The following is a 16873-nucleotide window of genomic DNA, read 5'->3' on the forward strand; positions in this document are numbered from 1 at the left end:
CCTGTACGTGCAGAGTCTTCCTGGAAAGAGGAAGGTAGCAGTAGCTGGCAGGCTCACTGCTCCAAATCAATACGGGACTGCTTTTACTGCTGTTTGTGGATGCCTCTTCACCATTGTGTTATTTGATCCTTCACTGAGCTCTGTTCATTTGTTGTTCATTTGCTCTGTTGTGTTGGTTCAATAAATCTTATATCATTTTTGTTTTCCCCTATTACAAATAGCCAGCTCTCCTCTGCCAGGTTCTCCACAGTATGTCTGCACGTTATTGTCTTACCAGCATTATAAGGCAGGCCCATCTGTGAGCTGGGAGAACAGATTTGGTGGAAGCATGTCATCTACAAAGAAAATCTAATTTGCACACGCTGAAATCACACATAATATTCACATATTAGGATTGTAGTAAGCAAAATTGGCGTTTCAGACCAAGCCCCTATTTTGTTCGTTTGCAGGCTCTGGCTGTGCAGCAAAGCCAACTAAAACTCAGACTCAGACTCAGTGTGTAGTGACAGTTAAAACGTTGGTGTTTAATAAAATTACAAACTGGTTTCCAGAGGGCTAAGGCACTGTGTTTACTGCTTTAACATTTTCATCCATCTGTAAATGTGATTTACACTCTGATAGAGTTGTGCAGCTACACCATGACCTCAGTGACCGATGATGTTAGATAGCTTGCCAGTCAGAGAAATATCTGGCACGTTTTCTTTTAATGTATTGAAATATTATTGGGAGATTAACAGTACATTTGGTATTGCCATTTCACAGTATCATGTCAGAGTCTGTGTATGACTGACAGAACACAATTTACAGGGAGCAATTCAAAAATAGCAGCTAGGCTAGAAAAGGTGCAAAAGTATGCAACCCAAACAGCCCATTAGAGTCTGTGTAAATGGAATTATTAACGTCATAGATAATACAAACACAAACACACACACATACTGTACAATGGCCGACCTGCCAGCAGCTCCATTTAGGTCACAGTCACGGTTTGCCAGACCACAGGTGGTCTTCCTGTCACAACCAGTGGACCATGACTATGCAGGATTAGTGCAGACAGGTAATCATACTCATAGAACAAGACAGTTTATATTAAACAAGAGACTGAGAAGTTTCAATGAAAACAATAAAGGACAGTTGTCTGATGTTTGACTTTACAAGGAGGACAGCAGAAGAGAAGAGAAGAGACTGAGTTTCTGTGTCCACCAGGTTTTGTGCATAAGACTGTGCCAGCCATGCCAGGAAGCCTGTCACTGCTCTGAAGCCCGAGAACCCTGGTGCCACCCGCCTTTGTTTATGTTTTATTCCACTCCTTCCTTGCCATGGCAACCTTCTATGTTTTCTCCCCCCCAAACCATGATTCTTCTCTTTGGTCTCCTTTTCTCCACCTCATCACCTCTTTTTCACCATGTAAAGTGATTCTCCAGGTGGAAGTTGGCCGTTTAGGCTTGTGGACTGGCAATTGACTGGTGCGTGGTTTCTCACTGAACCCATGCTCACCCCAGGGACTGAAGCCCGAGGGGCTCTTGAAGCTCTGTGCGGCTGACGTCCAGCTTCTCCTCATCCAGAAGGACTGCCGCCTTGGCATACTTAGCGCTCCCAGCTCCAGACAAAGACTGCTATGTCCTGTGAATGCTGTCAGAGTCAGTTAGGATTTACAATGAAGCCTGATTAAACTGTGCAGATTATTTCCCTCCAATACTGGAGCCAAAAACCAAACTTGGATATGGAAAAAAATGCATGACCTTGCCATCATTCACAGTTTTGTGACATCTGTGTCTATACATCAATGTAACAACATGACATTCCAGTCTCTCTGTATGATGCGTTAGTATGTCTGCACACTTACATTGTCTCTGCGTGTGCATGTACCTGTGGTGGTGTCTGTTGCCAAAGAGAAGATCACCTTGACTGTGGTCAGTCAGAGAGAGCCATGGGCAGCAAAACTGAGAAGGTGGGGTTGTACTGGCTCCCAAAAGGCTGTTCTGTTCAGCACAACAGTCTGTAGCCCCCGCCCCTTAAACTCTCTCTCTTTCCTTTCTGTCTCCCCCTCCAGCTGGGAGGTCCCAGGAGATAGTAAGGCTCACTGACTGATTAGGTCCCAGGTAAAGCACTGCCCTGCAGCCTGTTATAAAGCCAAAGTCAATGATGACGTGCACAAGCACACGCACAGCTACAGTAAACCTCTCTCTATGATTTTTTTTTTTTGTAATAGAGTATGCAGACACACATACAGGCACACACATGAGTGCACACCTACTGTCTCAATCAGACAGCTGCTCATGCAGCCTGCTCACCACTGGGATTTCCCTGTGTTGTATATGATATAATGATATTATTCCCTCTATTTGCTGGGTAGTTAGGCACTATGCCAGGCGGCTCTCTTATGAAATTGGGGTACCATTATGATATTATTTCAGGATATGAAATGGCTGTGGAGTGGGTCTGTAGATATAAAGAGTCTTATTTAAAATCTCCACATCATGTTTCTATTTTAATTGCCTCCTTTTCAGTCTTCACATATCTTGGTTACTTTTCTCTCCGTCTCTTCTCGCCTCCAAGCATTCTTTGCACTAGTTTTGCCTTTAACAATAGCTTTCATAGCATTGTACCCACATTTATAAACAAGGCACCACAGTGCAAATAAGGAAGTTAGTGGACAATGGCGGTGACCCCCTCCAATCCACAGGCAGTAAAACGATAGCAGTCTCTGATTCTATTCTCTGCTCTCTACCATTTTACAGTCTGTCAGCCTGTTAGTAGCTCTGTAGTTTGAAGCTCAGACCGGAACCCTCCAATGCTATTTCCAGCCTGTTTCTGAAAACCCGCTATTGTGGAGGTATAATTACAGGCCTATACGCTGTGCTTAATTCTCAAACAATAGGGTATACTTTTACACAAGGACATGAAATTACGCTCCATTCAGAATGTACTTGACTAGACAACAGAGCTCTTCATGTTCAGGGGGACATTTATGCTTCTCTAACAATACTGTGCAAAAGCCAGACTGTAAGTTTCTTCCTGTTGTTCCCTGTTATTACTTTAATGTTCTCCAACAAAACAATGACAATGGTGTTATCTATCTATCTATCTATCTATCTATCTATCTATCTATCTATCTATCTATCTATCTATCTATCTATCTATCTATCTATCTATCTATCTATCTATCTATCTATCTAACAGTAAGTCCTATGATTTTTCTCCGTGTGTTGCCCATCTCATAAACCAGCTGTTGTTTCTGATGGGCTATGGGACAAAGGCCATTGATGGGCTTTTGCGACACAGCGTCAAGCTGTGTTGCATGGAAGTTAGATCTCCCTCTATTTATGTCACCCAGTTCAAATCTGTGCCAGTTTTAAATTTGCTTTTCCATAAATTTTGCAAATTGCCGTTTGGCGTGAACACTTATTGCAGCAATGGTGTTGGTTCGCCAATTCTCTGTCAGCCTCCTCTGACAGCCACACAACTCCTGACTCTTAATGGGTGGAAATGCTAACAGCATACGATTCTGGTAAGATACTTTTTATTTATTTTTTTTGTCCGCAATATTAGTTATCCACACGTTTGAGAGCCATAACGTCATAACCTCAGCAACAGACTGGACCCTGGCACTGTTCTGGAGTAGCTGCCACTCAGCATTACTTGTCAGCCTCACAGAAGAGATGGGGCTTTTCATTTTTTTTAAAAAGAAGCATTTTCAGAGTCAAATAAGATAATAAGCTTATTTTCGACGCCACCAAAACACACCACAGTAAACAGTCCTATACTATTGACTAATGTTTTAGTGGATGAATTTTGTGGGCTGTTAACTTTCTGTCAATACAATGTCTGTTGTGAAATGTCAGTATGCTATTTCATGTAATGCCATTTGAATTCCCAACATTTCACTGTAGGCTTCTGACAGAGAGTTTTATGTGTCTTATGTTAGTCATCTCCTCCTCCAGTCAGTACTCCTTCAATCCTTTCGTATTTAACGCAGCCATTTTATCGTTGTAAATAAATTGAAGGATTCATTTATAATGATAATGATAAAAATTGAGCCCAAATTTATCTAATCATGTAAGGAAATATTATCTTTCTTGGTTTGTGAAATAGTTACTATTTATTTCCATTTGTTTGCTTTTTCTACCCTTTAGTTTAATTTGATTAAATGTTGTAATTTGTAGACAACAGTGTAGACAAGATATAAATCCACTAGGCGCTCATGGTGATCATTTTTAAACATTTCAAAATGTTTTTAATTTAAAATTTACACCGAATAAAATTCCTCTACAAGTGCTTATGTGTTTAATAATAAAGCATTTGAACACACAAATCTCTTAAACTGAATTTTTCATGAGCTGGACAAACATGCACACATGAGAAAAAAAAATTGTAGGAATAAAGTAAACACGCATCGTGGTTCCTGCGAGATGGCATTCAGTCCACACATCACTTCGTATTTGCTGCTATTTCATATCCACACCTGAGAAAACACAATGATAGCCATACAGCAGAGGAGGCAGCAGAGGAGTAAACAGCATGAGGGCACCATTTTCAAACTGTGGTGACCAGTGGCTCCTGTCTGCCTCACAGCCTTGCCTCTGCCCCAGTGGTTCAATGCAGGTATTCACAAACTGGATTCCAGTGGCCACCAAACCATCTAACCCAAGTGGACACAGTGACTCTTCTCGGTAAATAGTGGCTTGTGCCAAAGTATAAACCATACAGTCTCCTTTCCTCTGTAAGTATCTCAGTCTCATTTTTTTGTGCTCCGTGGATTCGTTTCTCTCTGAACCCATCACAAGATTAAAAATGAAAATGAACATGCTGTTTAACAGACCTCACAATTCATGTCCTGGAATTAAATGCTCCCAGTCAGTAATAAATGTAAATGCTGTGTTGGCTCTATTTTCTCTCTAGAAAAGGAACTAATGATGGTTTGGGGGAAGGTTTACTTCAAAACTATATTTATAAAAAAGATTAAAATGACATTAAGTTGCAAAAAGAACAAACATGTTAAGCAGTTGAGAGTCATTTTCTTTTCTTTATTGAAATTTATGTAATTATTGTTCTGCACTTAATATCTCACCTAAGCAGCTGTGAAACATGCAAGAGACTTGAGGATTTGGCATGCTCTTGGTAGACACAAAATGCAAATATGGGCCTGCAGAAGAGCTCACTGGAGAACAAACCACACCACTGAGGAAAAATCAAACCAAAAGCACAGCTTTATGAAATCAGAAGGCCGTATCTCTGTGCACACATTGCGGTAGATAGTTTCCTTTTGTTGTTTACTTGCTGTTTGACTGATTTGTTTCTTGGATTCCAGTCAGTCAGACTCTCGGTGACACGAACTGAAATTACATGCAATAGTTTCAAGGAGTCCCTGTCAACCTAAATGTTGGTTTTGAGTTCTGCATTTTGCAGCTTCAGTATTTGGGTTTTTGCTGCTGCCATGCTATGGGGGTTTCTGTTGTTGTTTGTTTGTTTGTTTTACCTCATGTGAATGAAAGAGTGCAGTGTTAATTTATCAGCTAAAGCTAGGACACTTGGTTAGCAAGCTACATTCATAAATTTTTTCAGTGAAAGCAACAGACTGTTAAAAATACAATTTCAATCACCAAAACTCAAGCACAAATTCCTTGAATAGTCTAGGAGCTGATTTAGACTTCTCCAGGGAATCTTTGTAGAGTCTACGATGTAAGTAGCCGATGTTGGCGGCATTTGTGCTTGTGGGTGCTGGATTATGTGTTAATTATCGTGTGGTCATACCCTGGGGTTTTACATACGATACTGCAGGGGTTTTTTCCCTCTTGTTCCACCTCTTTGTTGTGGTTAGTTTCTTCAAGGTGGTCATAGCCCATTTCCACTAGTACCTACTCGGGTTAGCTCGGCTCAGCTCATTTTTTAGGGTTTTCCATTAGGTCGACATACCTGATACCAAGCTATCTGAAGCGATCTGAAAATGTGACGTCAACAGACTGCATGCCACCGATTGGCTAATCAGGGGCATCACTCGATGAGTAATGAAAGCATTTCTTTCACAAAAATCAAAACCGCAATTTTTAAAACCTGACAAGGAGGGAAATGGCTACATAAAAGAAACAAGGCTGTGGTTCCCAAGCCTGATAAACAGCCATTCACCAACCGCCAGGTATATCATCACTTAATGTCCTTCATTTTTGTGGTGTTCGTGTTGCATATGAATGACGTTACTGGACATTCGGCTGCGTTGCCATGATGACCCTACACAATTTAGGTGGTACTCGATTATAATGGAAAACGACCATTATAATCGAGTCGAGTCAAGCTGAGTAGGTAGTAGTTGAAAAGTGCTGTCTATCAGCTACAAGGATAAAATGAAACAAAAGACAACGCTCACCAGAGATGACAGATCAAGTTTCATGCAGCGAGTTTAATGCGTTTAGCTGTTATTGATGTTTCTTTAAACTTTATGTGATAAATGCAACCAATCATTTTTTTGTCCTTCCTTTTCTGCTTTTACTAAGTATGTAAAAAGAAAAAATAATAAATGTGAGTAGAATTAGAACCTCTTCTTGCATTTGCATTTGTGGAAAATATGACAGGTTGGCTTCTTGTACCTTCTCTTTTAGGGCAGTGCCTTCCCTATTGCTCTGTGTATGTCTTCTTTGGTGGGTGTAGCTGAGCGACTTAAAGGTGCAGTACACCTAAGCAGGTTGGGCACTGTGAGGCAGTGTTGCCAGAGCTTTTTGTCTTCTCTTAGTGTTTCTCTTCTTCCCCAGGCTGGCTGGCTGACAGAACGTTTGGTTTTCTCTTTTTATTTTTTCTTGCACTCACTTACTCATACACTTAGCACGCACATGCATATTGAACACATGCTAATTTGATGACATTTCTTCTTGATCTAATTAAAATACCTAACGTCATGTTAAGACTATATGCGGTCTCCTTTTTTAAATTTTTGAGCCACGTTGTGACCAAAAATGACAGTATGGAAAATGACCATAACATATTTTAATGAGCTTATATGCATTGTAATTTTATTATGTGCAAGAAGTAAAATCTGTTATATCAGTATATTGTCATACATATATAGTAACGTAATACAACATTATAGGCCTATTTTTGATTAAATTGTCTGCTAAAATTTGAAAAAAAGCTTTATTTATATGCTGGGAGGGTTTAACATTACAAGCTAATAAAATCCATATTTTTGAACTGTTAAAGAGAGTTTAAACAGAACTCTAGGTGGTGGTATTCATCATTAATTAACTGAATGCCATTGCCAGGACACACAACATCTTTGAAGAACAAACAACGAGAACAAAGTAATTCCTAGAATTTTGATAGGAACTTAAAGACCTGCAGTAGGTCACGAATTGTACTTGAATAAATATTTTTTTTTCCTCATTAACCTTTCTACATGATTTATTGGCTGTGACATAAGTAGAGACCGGTGTATTTTTGCAGGAACCTAAGCATCATCTTGCTATGGCAAGCAGTGGTCTAAAGGCTTTCCACATTTATCAAGCATAATTGCTGCTTAAAGTCTTAAATTATTTATTATTGTGAGATCTGACAGTGCTGCTCAGAAGCAAATTGGGATCATCTTCCATGACCACCAAGGATTTGCAGATTGGAGGCAGAACTAAGTTTATTTCCTCAGCTCTGCTTTTATCCCTGCAAACGAAGCGTTTAAAAGGATCACCCGCGACAGATAACCACGTTACTGTACAGACGAATAACGTCGCTGCTCTTAAGATCCTGATTTTGTCTGTGAATTTTTTTCTCTCTTTCCTTCACCCTAGTCTAATTGTGCTGATGCTCTCCCCGTGGGTTTTAATGTTTGACACGGCGAAACGCTCTTAAATCCTCCTCAGTGCTTCCTCCCTTATGAGACCCAGTATCTTAAAAGCAAAAAGGATGTATGTCTAATTCACAAATTTATCACTTTGCAAAATGATGCATTAAATGAGAGGGGACACGCTCTGATTTGAAATGCTGACTTTAGAAAAGAAGTTGTGATTTTCAAAATTAGTTTAGATGGGCTCCCTTTCACCCCTCACCCACCCGGCTGCCTCCTACGTCCTCTTGCTTTCGCAGTTATATCACTCTTGACACTATAGCACACAACACACACTCAGTCTTGCTATGTATACTTGTGATCTACATATATACATATGTATTCTGTACATGCATTTTTTTGTTTTTATTTTTTAAAGAATATTCTGACAGGATTGCCTTCATCAGATTATATTTGTTGTTGAGGACAAGCCATAATCTTGCTTTTCTAAGCCTTGAGTGCTTTTCATGTTTTTGACCTTGAGAAACTGCTCAAATTCTGCTTAAGGCCAGAGTTAATATTTCAGACTTACTGGCAGAGACTTCCCAGCTGGTTTTTCACTTATATCGTTCATCACAGACTTTCTTTCATGTGCCCTTCTTCATTCTTTGCTGTAATAATTGAAAAGAATTATTCACTAAAGTGCTACTCCGCAGTCTTAATAAAACAAAAGTGAAGTGATTTCATCAACAAATTAAATCTTAAGGTGATAAGTGCTGTGTATTTTTTTCTTTACAATTTTTTATTATTGTATGTTATAAATATATTACCATATTCTCATGTTTGGCATACGTTGGAAAAGCTGCTCTCTGGAGTATTTTGAGCTCCCCAGAGGTTGAAACCAGAGAAACCATTTTTGAATGCAGTTCTAAAAGCTTTTGAACACAGCTCAACTGGCTGTGAGGCACCCTGGGCTTCCTCTCGACAGGTCAACCTGCCAAGAAACAAGTTTAAAGAGAAGAAGAAAAAAAATCAGTGTAAAAGAGTAAATGTAAATGTCTGCTCAAGAGAGAGTGATCCCTGGAGATGTGTTAAAACAAGGGTGAGGACTAAACTGATGACAAGTTCATCCGCACAGCCTACACTGTGGCGGGAAATGGCATGACAGGCTTCGTTTTAAGAGCTTTTCTTTTGACAGTTATGTTATCACCTATGCTATGTTCTTTGAACGTGAGTTGCTAGTGGGCAAAAAAATAAATAAAAATGTCTTTGTATGCTGTGTTGTGTCATCATATTAGATTAGTAAATACAAATACAGTTACACAAGAATACATGTAGATTAAAAGTACCAATTGCTGTTGTCATGTGTGTGTATATATATACACACACATGCACATTATTCCATATGCATGAAAGTGAGGCAATTTTCAGTGTTGCAGTGTTCCTGTCACGAAATAACACATTCTGAAAGATAGCATTTCAGTGAGAAAACCTAGCCGTGACACATGCTGCCTTCCTTTTGGTATACTACACAGTGTAGGCGAGTGGCTCTGAAAAATAGTGTTCATTGTAAAGTTACCAGGCAGTCAGAGTTCTTTGGCTACTTACCAGGCATAAAGCTGTAAATCAGAGGGAGTCAGCAGATTACTGAAGCGTGGCGCGTGGTTACAGGCTGACTGCAGGTGCGTGTTCTCAACACGAGAGACGAGAGAGAAGTGCAGGGAAAGCCAGAACAGAACTGAGAGCACATGTGGTCTATGGTCACTTCTTCAACTTTCCAGGTGCAGGATGGCATCACTGTTCTACCACCCCCTCCCTCACTTTTTCTTTATTGTGTATATAAGAGATGAAAGAAAAATGCACGTATCCATACATATGCATTGCTTGAACTAATTGGAACAAGGGCCGCTTCAAAATACTGCTGCTCTTGTGTTCTTTTTTATCATTTGATTAAGATGCACAGAGAGAGAGAGAGTGCGTGAGTGTGTGTTTGCGGGGACATGAGTACAGTATGTGTCCCAGGGGTGCATCATGCTCAATGTTACACACTATTTCATCCCTCATCATATGTGACTCAAAGACTGTTGTTCCTTCCATATATATATATATATATATATTTTTTTTTTAAATCCCACCTTCATTAGAGAAACACACACGCACACAAATGCATGTAAGCACATGTAAGCACTGGTGTAAGCACCAGACGTAACACACGCAGAGTCGAAGGTGAGGTTTGACTAAAGTAGCTGTGAAACTCCAGCCTCTATCAAAGGCCACATATAATGAAATACTCAAAGGAATAAACAGCTCGGACAGTTCTAGACGAATGTTTTACAGTAATGCACACAAAGGCACACAGATACATCCATACTTTCACAGGAATTTCACCTGTCCAAGACATTGTTACATCTGCTCATATCTTATAGATTTGCAAGTATACAGACAGCTGGTGTTTTCTCAACTTCATCTGAGACAAGGAGGAGTGCGATAAAAATCTACACAACCATTCTCCATGAACCCACTGGGTATAAAGAAGGGGTGGGGGGAGAGTTTGAAGAGAATGTAAAGGTGAACAGGTGAAAGAGAAAAGCAGAAGAGTGTAGCTTCGCCTGCCACCTCTCCGCCCTTTGTTGCTCCCCCATCCCTGCATCACCTTGCCTCGGGGGGTTGAACAACTGCTCTTGATGGGGGGGCAAGTGTTCTCTCTGTTCTTTCTCAGTGCCTCTGGGTGTACTACCAACTCTCACTACCCTGGCGATCTCCTGCCGCCTCACACTTTCAGAGTTTCACAAACACCGAAATACAAACACACATACGAACACACAAGCCCTGTGCAACATCTGAACCCTCTTCACTCTCTGCTCTCTCTCTCATCTTCCTATGTGGGGCTCTTTGTAGCTGCTGTGCCTGAGCTTGGTGAGGAGAACAGGGAGAACAAAGCAAGGGAAAAAAGAAGGATGGAGAAAAGAGAGTCGTGGTGGTGTTGCAGAAGAGAAGAAGGGAGGGGATGGATGAGAAAGCAAGGGAAAGCATTAATGTTCAGAACCTATTGAGAGTGTTGCCTGTTGTTGCTTGAAGAACGTAGGTCTGTGAGCCTTTGCGCACCACAGCTTGATTTGGGGGTTGTCCCCAGCTGTGCGTGGAGACAGCAGTAAAGAGATGTGGCAGAGACTCTAATTAGATGGGCCTAAGTGTTCTGAACTGAGGGAGAGCCCTGGAGTGCAAGCAAACGCTGCTCAGCCCCCCTGCAAATAGAGCAGGAGGAGACCCCCAGCAGTAATTACAACGTTTCACAAACCAAGCAAGACACATCCAGGAAGTTTTCAATCAGAAAAAAACCCCTCTTGCACTCACTGGGGAGCGGGAAAGGGGTTGTATTTCATTAGCCCTCGCCATAGGATCCTTTAAAAGAGGGTGCGTGGGGTTAAGCTTTGACTGCGGAGGTCATCCTGTTGCGTCTGCTGTAACGTGAATGTGATTTAGCACTGTTAGTGAAAATATATTAGACGCAGCATCTCAAGAGACGGCTGCAATATCACAGAAATACTCACAATGTTTGTTTAAAGGAAACCTGCTTTTTTACATACACGCTAAAATCTTAAAAAGTCGTATTAGAGTGAAGTCTGTTGAAAAGTTACATGGCTGCCTGGAAATTACCAACCATCCAATTAGTAAATTTTTGAATATGTGTTTTGATGGAATATTGGTGTCATGGGGAAAATAAATAATAATTAGTGTGACTTTGAGTGTGTTCTCTGATTGGTCAACTATGTCACATAGTCTAATTGTATTCAAATCAAACTCAAGCTACATATGCACAAATAAAAGTTGATTCATATGCACAAAGGAAATGAGATGATTATGTCATTTTGTTTTGTTTTAACTAAGCCATATGTGTTACTGTTCTGTGCGTGTAGCGATTGTGTAAGTATGCTTTTCTGTGTGACAAAAACAGCCACAGCAAAGGTGTGAAGGCACTCTCACCTGTCTAAAGCCGGAAGCATCTGAAACCTACACAGACACACACTCGCACACACACATACACAGATGCATACAAACACTGTGCCATGTGTCACCGAAAAAAAAACAAAAAAAAACAGATGCGCTAGGAACAACACTGCATCAATTATCTCACCAACTTCACTCAGTAAATTAGAAAGGGATAATTATGTCGTACTTATTTTCCTACCGTGTCTATCTTTTTCACTTTTTTGGTTTTGGCATGAGAAGTGGCAGTTGTCATAGAGTGCATGTAAAATCATCTGTGCAGGTATAAAATGTCTAATCTATATTTTTCCTGTTGGGATTAGCCAAGGATGTCGTGCTATGGCTGTCACAAAGTATTAGTGAGAAAAAAAGAGGAACAGGAGCAATATGGGACACCTACAACTTTCCTGCCAGACCAAATTTGGTATATATATTTAAAGAAGAAGAAGAAGAAGAAGAGGAAAGAAAATACATAACATTCAATAACTCTTTGAATGTCATGTTGTTAATTCTTATTATATTAATTATTATACCAATAGCTAAAGACATTATGTGCTACTAAGATAAATGCACAAGTAACCCTCTTTTCACATATGTTTTCCTGTAAAATATTTGCTTACATCAAAAACATAAATATGTATTAGCTTTATCTTGTCTTTCTCTCTAAAATCCACATGCATTTACTTCACTGCAGAGATGGTAATTACAATCACACTAAATAGGCTTCAACCGTATCAAAAATTAATTTATATCAAATTTATTTGGGTTATCCATTGCTAAAACACATGGTTTTTGCATGCTAATGCCATATATTTTGAAACATTCCTGCAATTCAATTACTTGGGAATATCATTAAAGGCAACAAATTTACAGTTTAATTTGTGTGGACTATTTAAGACGCTCCAGAGCTACAGAATCCCCTTCCTCTGTAAGTGGATTAATTAATTTGAATCAATAAAGTCCCTTAGTCGGTTTGCACCACTCCCACAAAAAATAACTAACTCCACACAAAGCCTTATCAGTCGCAGTGGAGGTCCAAACCCTCCCTTTTCGGCTACAAAATGAAGTTTTGCTGAGACAATTACTGGCAGATTTCTGCACTTTATTTTGCTCCTTAAGCTTTTTGGAAAAAAAACAACTTTTTGAAATGTGTTAATCTGTTTCTAGCGTGAGCTTGTGTTTGCAGCACATTTTTCCTTTTGAATACCAATAATAACATGTCTGTATATATTTTTTTTAAAGTTGGTATTTAAATATTTTATCATCTATTTCTTTAAACCCAGGCGTTTCAAGCTTTTGTTTTTCTTGGAAATCATAATATAATTCAAAGAAATTATCATTTGAGATTTGAACACTCATGAGTGATGGATATGACCAAGATGCATCTGGAGGAGAAATTCGTCTCAAGTCTTCTAGTTTTATTTTTATTTGTTTATTTATTTATTGTTTGTTTGTTTGTAATACGCACATTTAGAAATGTTCGTTAGATGTGCAGGATATAAGCTTCAACTACCTTCTCCCCTTTCTGTATCCTATTACCAGCTCCACAGCGTGGCTGGAACGTTCAGCTTGTGAGTCTGTGTGTCTTTGTGTGTGTGTGTGTGTGTGTGTGTGTGTGTGTGTGTGTGTGTGTGTGTGTGTGTGTGTGTGTGTGAGAGAGAGAGAGAGAGAGAGAGAGACAGAGAGATCCTGGTAAATATTGATCCTGTTATACCTACCATATTAAGGACTACCACAAAGGTACAGTAGGTACTTTACAGGCCTGGTCTGAGAACTAATTACCACTGAATGTGTCCCATTGCAAGATAGAATTTGTAGTTTTACAGCTGCCTGGTTTATTAACAGCCCATGAATAAACAGTAGTTAGTTTTAGCTCAAAGAAAGATGAGGATGTTAACTGGAAATAATAGTTAACTAGCGTGTCACATACAACCCTGAAATGAAAATCTGCAAACCAAACACAGATGAAAATTCAAAAGTTGTGTTTTCATTGAATAAGAAATGGAATAATCTGGCTACCTAGTGGAAATGTAAGTTAAGCATAAGAATCTGTGGATTTAAAGAAAAAAAATCTCCATTTGACAGGTTTTGTGCAAAACAGCAGGAGACCGAGTTGGTTGATGAGTTACTATGACAACCCTTCAATGTAAAATTCATGTAAAGAACAATATTCAGCCTCCACATGTCAGTGTTAAACATTGGTTTTGCTGTTTTAGTGTCATTTTATATTATTGGAAATGCATAAAAGTGCAGCATGTTGCCTTACCGCAAAAAAGAGAGAAAAAAAAAGAAGCACCTCCAGTGGATTACCTCAATTTCTGTGTGTTTCCTTAAACTTGTAAACAAGATCATTCATGGTACATTTGATTCCTACTTTCAATTAAGGAATTAGTTCAGCTGTCTTCAAACATAAAGATTATAATGTGTGATTTGTGTCAACTTTCACTCCTGGCTTCTAAGAGGAATGCCCAGTTTAGTGTTCAGTTTTGAGAGCGCGTCTGAAAATAGTGCTGACAGATGACTCTTATTCATAGCAAGTTGAGAGTGTCTTGTTTTAAACAGGCTGAGAATAAAATATTCATCAGTGACAGGTAAGAACATTAAGAACATATTGTTCGCACACAAACACACGCCCATACACACACACACACAATGTCGGGTTTTCCTCTCATACTCACTTTCTCCCACACTCCTTTCCTCCGTCATGGTGAGGAATCTGTTGCAGAGGTGTTGCATTTCTGTTTGTGTACGTGGCCGTCAAAAGTCCGGTGAGGAAAATATGAACAGCTACACGTATAAAGAAAGCTGTTCAGCAAGGACAGCTTATGTTGCATGTATCAGTGCAAGAAGAACACAATGGTGTGATGCATATGAGAGCGTTACACTTGCATGACTTGCTCAAAATGATCGGTTTGTTAGTGTTTCTGTCTTCAGCTTCTCAGAACCTGTTGGTGAAGTTTGCGCAGCTGGTGAAATGTAATATCTTTCCCGTTAAATTTCCTTTTATTTTTATTTTTTTAGCTAACAGTAAGAAGTTTTTTTTTAATAAAAGTGTTATCAGTCGTTTTAGTAAAAACTCAGACCTTTGCAAAATAAAATGTGTCACTCAACAATATCACAGAAATGAGGAAAATTGAAGACATCAAATATAATATGAAGCACTGGATTAAACTGCTCTAAACAGATGGTGACAAAAGATGGTCTCTGTCTTTTAAATTGCCACATCTGTGTTGTAAAGCTGAAGCCAACACAGATTCTATCAAAGTCACAAGCTAACACAATTCAGAAAAAAAAGATTAGCAATATCTGTTTATTGAAAAAAAAACAAAAAAAAAAACTTGATTTTAGTTGTCTGCTGCTGCCCGCACAGTGGTTTGGTACAGATTCAGTTCAGCCAATGATGAGTAACCTGGAAGTGCCAACCTCTTTTTAAGCTTACTGAATGCAAAATAAATTTGTTTATTAATTCCTTTTCTTAAAGTTTTTTATATTTCCAACAGGTGAGATGCATTTGTTTCTAATGTTTATAAATGATGCTGAAGCCATGATGCCCATTAAGATTGAAAGTGTGACTTTGCATGAGGCAAGTATTTGAGCACCTTGTTTAAAAAAATGTGCCCATAATGTGTATTACACATTATGTGTATAACACATCATGGGCTGGGGTCAACAGAAAGCAGGAGGTTGACTGCTCACTTGTAGTCGCATGATAAGGTCAGGGTAAATCGGGAATGGAGATGTAGTGTCTGACAAGATCCATTCAAGCATTGGAAATTGGTGTCTGTGTCATTTTTTCAACAGTGCTAGTTAAAACTGAAAACGTAGAAGATGTCTTACAGGTGCCAAATGAGATGCATTTATATTTTTGCCTATTTCACTCAGTAAATACCAGCTTCAGAATCACTGAGGCTATGCATCACGTGGTAACGAGGCCTGCGAATCAGTATGAACACATAAGCATAGGAAAGGACGAAAGATAGCCAGGTGACAGCAATGGAGATCACGTGGAACACAACAACTACCATCACCACCGGATATACTCACCATCAAAGGACTCTCAGTCAGAAGTGGACAAGAATGGAAAAGTATAAGAGGAAGTGTGTGTTTCTTGCACACATCTTTTGAAAATTACTGTGGCACTCCCATTTAAAAATGTTTTTTTACATTGTCATTGTCTGGCAATGGCAACATCACCGATTAGATTTTGTATCATTTTGCAAAGTGTAGTTAACTAGTGACACAGTCTTAAAACATTTATTTTTTCCCCTTTGTTTTGAATGTGCCACTAGCAAGTGAAACATGTTATGGAAATGCAGATACTATTGTGAGAGACAGGAAACGTGGATGTTATGTTTTCAAGTTCCATAATTCCATGATTCAGGTTCCAAGAAAAAATAAATAAATAAAAAGCACCATTCACTGTCCTTTTAGATGCGTTTTTTTATGTTAGGAGAGTGGGCAGTTGGGCATTTTAACCTAAAACACTGTAATGGGTGACACCTCAGAGTTATACTCGCACTCCATGTCCATCTACTCAGAACAGCACTACCAGAAACTAAGCACAACCAAGAGCTGCCCTTTCAAAATGCTTTTACCCTTTAATGGCTCTACACAAAGGTACTAAGTTCTAGACTCGTAAAATGACAGAAAATCAATACTGAGGAGAATCTGAGCTACAGCAAGCCCAAATAATGTGTTAGACCAGAAAAAGTAGTCAACCTGGGTGATGCTAAACCTCTGTTTAACCTACTAACAATTTAGATGTAGTAGTCATTTTGTTGTGTGAACTGATAGTGCTCTATTTTTTTCCCTTTCTTACAAATGCTCTTCCAGAAACCAACTAGTTCGGCTTTGCTGTTATTTCAAAGTGGAATGCATTGTTGTTAACAAACAGAAAACAATCACTGGTACTTCCCATAATAATAACTAAAATCCAGCCGGATGTGACCATAATCCACCAGTGGTGCCAGGGCATATGGAAGATCTAGAGGCATGCCTCTCCATCCTGGTGGATCCATCTGTCAGTCTTTGCTGGTGCTTTGCTGCTTTCTCTGGCACATTTGACAGCCCCACGCATCAGCTAGATTAGAAAATTATATAAATGTAAGGTTGGAAAGGTGTAATTGAAGATGGCAAAAGGGC

Source organism: Aulonocara sp. 'chitande type north' Nkhata Bay, linkage group LG12 (assembly GCF_057382095.1).
Source record: "Aulonocara sp. 'chitande type north' Nkhata Bay isolate Kocher_YH1m ecotype deep benthic linkage group LG12, A_spYH_male_GT1.1, whole genome shotgun sequence".
Taxonomy (NCBI): Eukaryota; Metazoa; Chordata; class Actinopteri; order Cichliformes; family Cichlidae; genus Aulonocara; species Aulonocara sp. 'chitande type north' Nkhata Bay.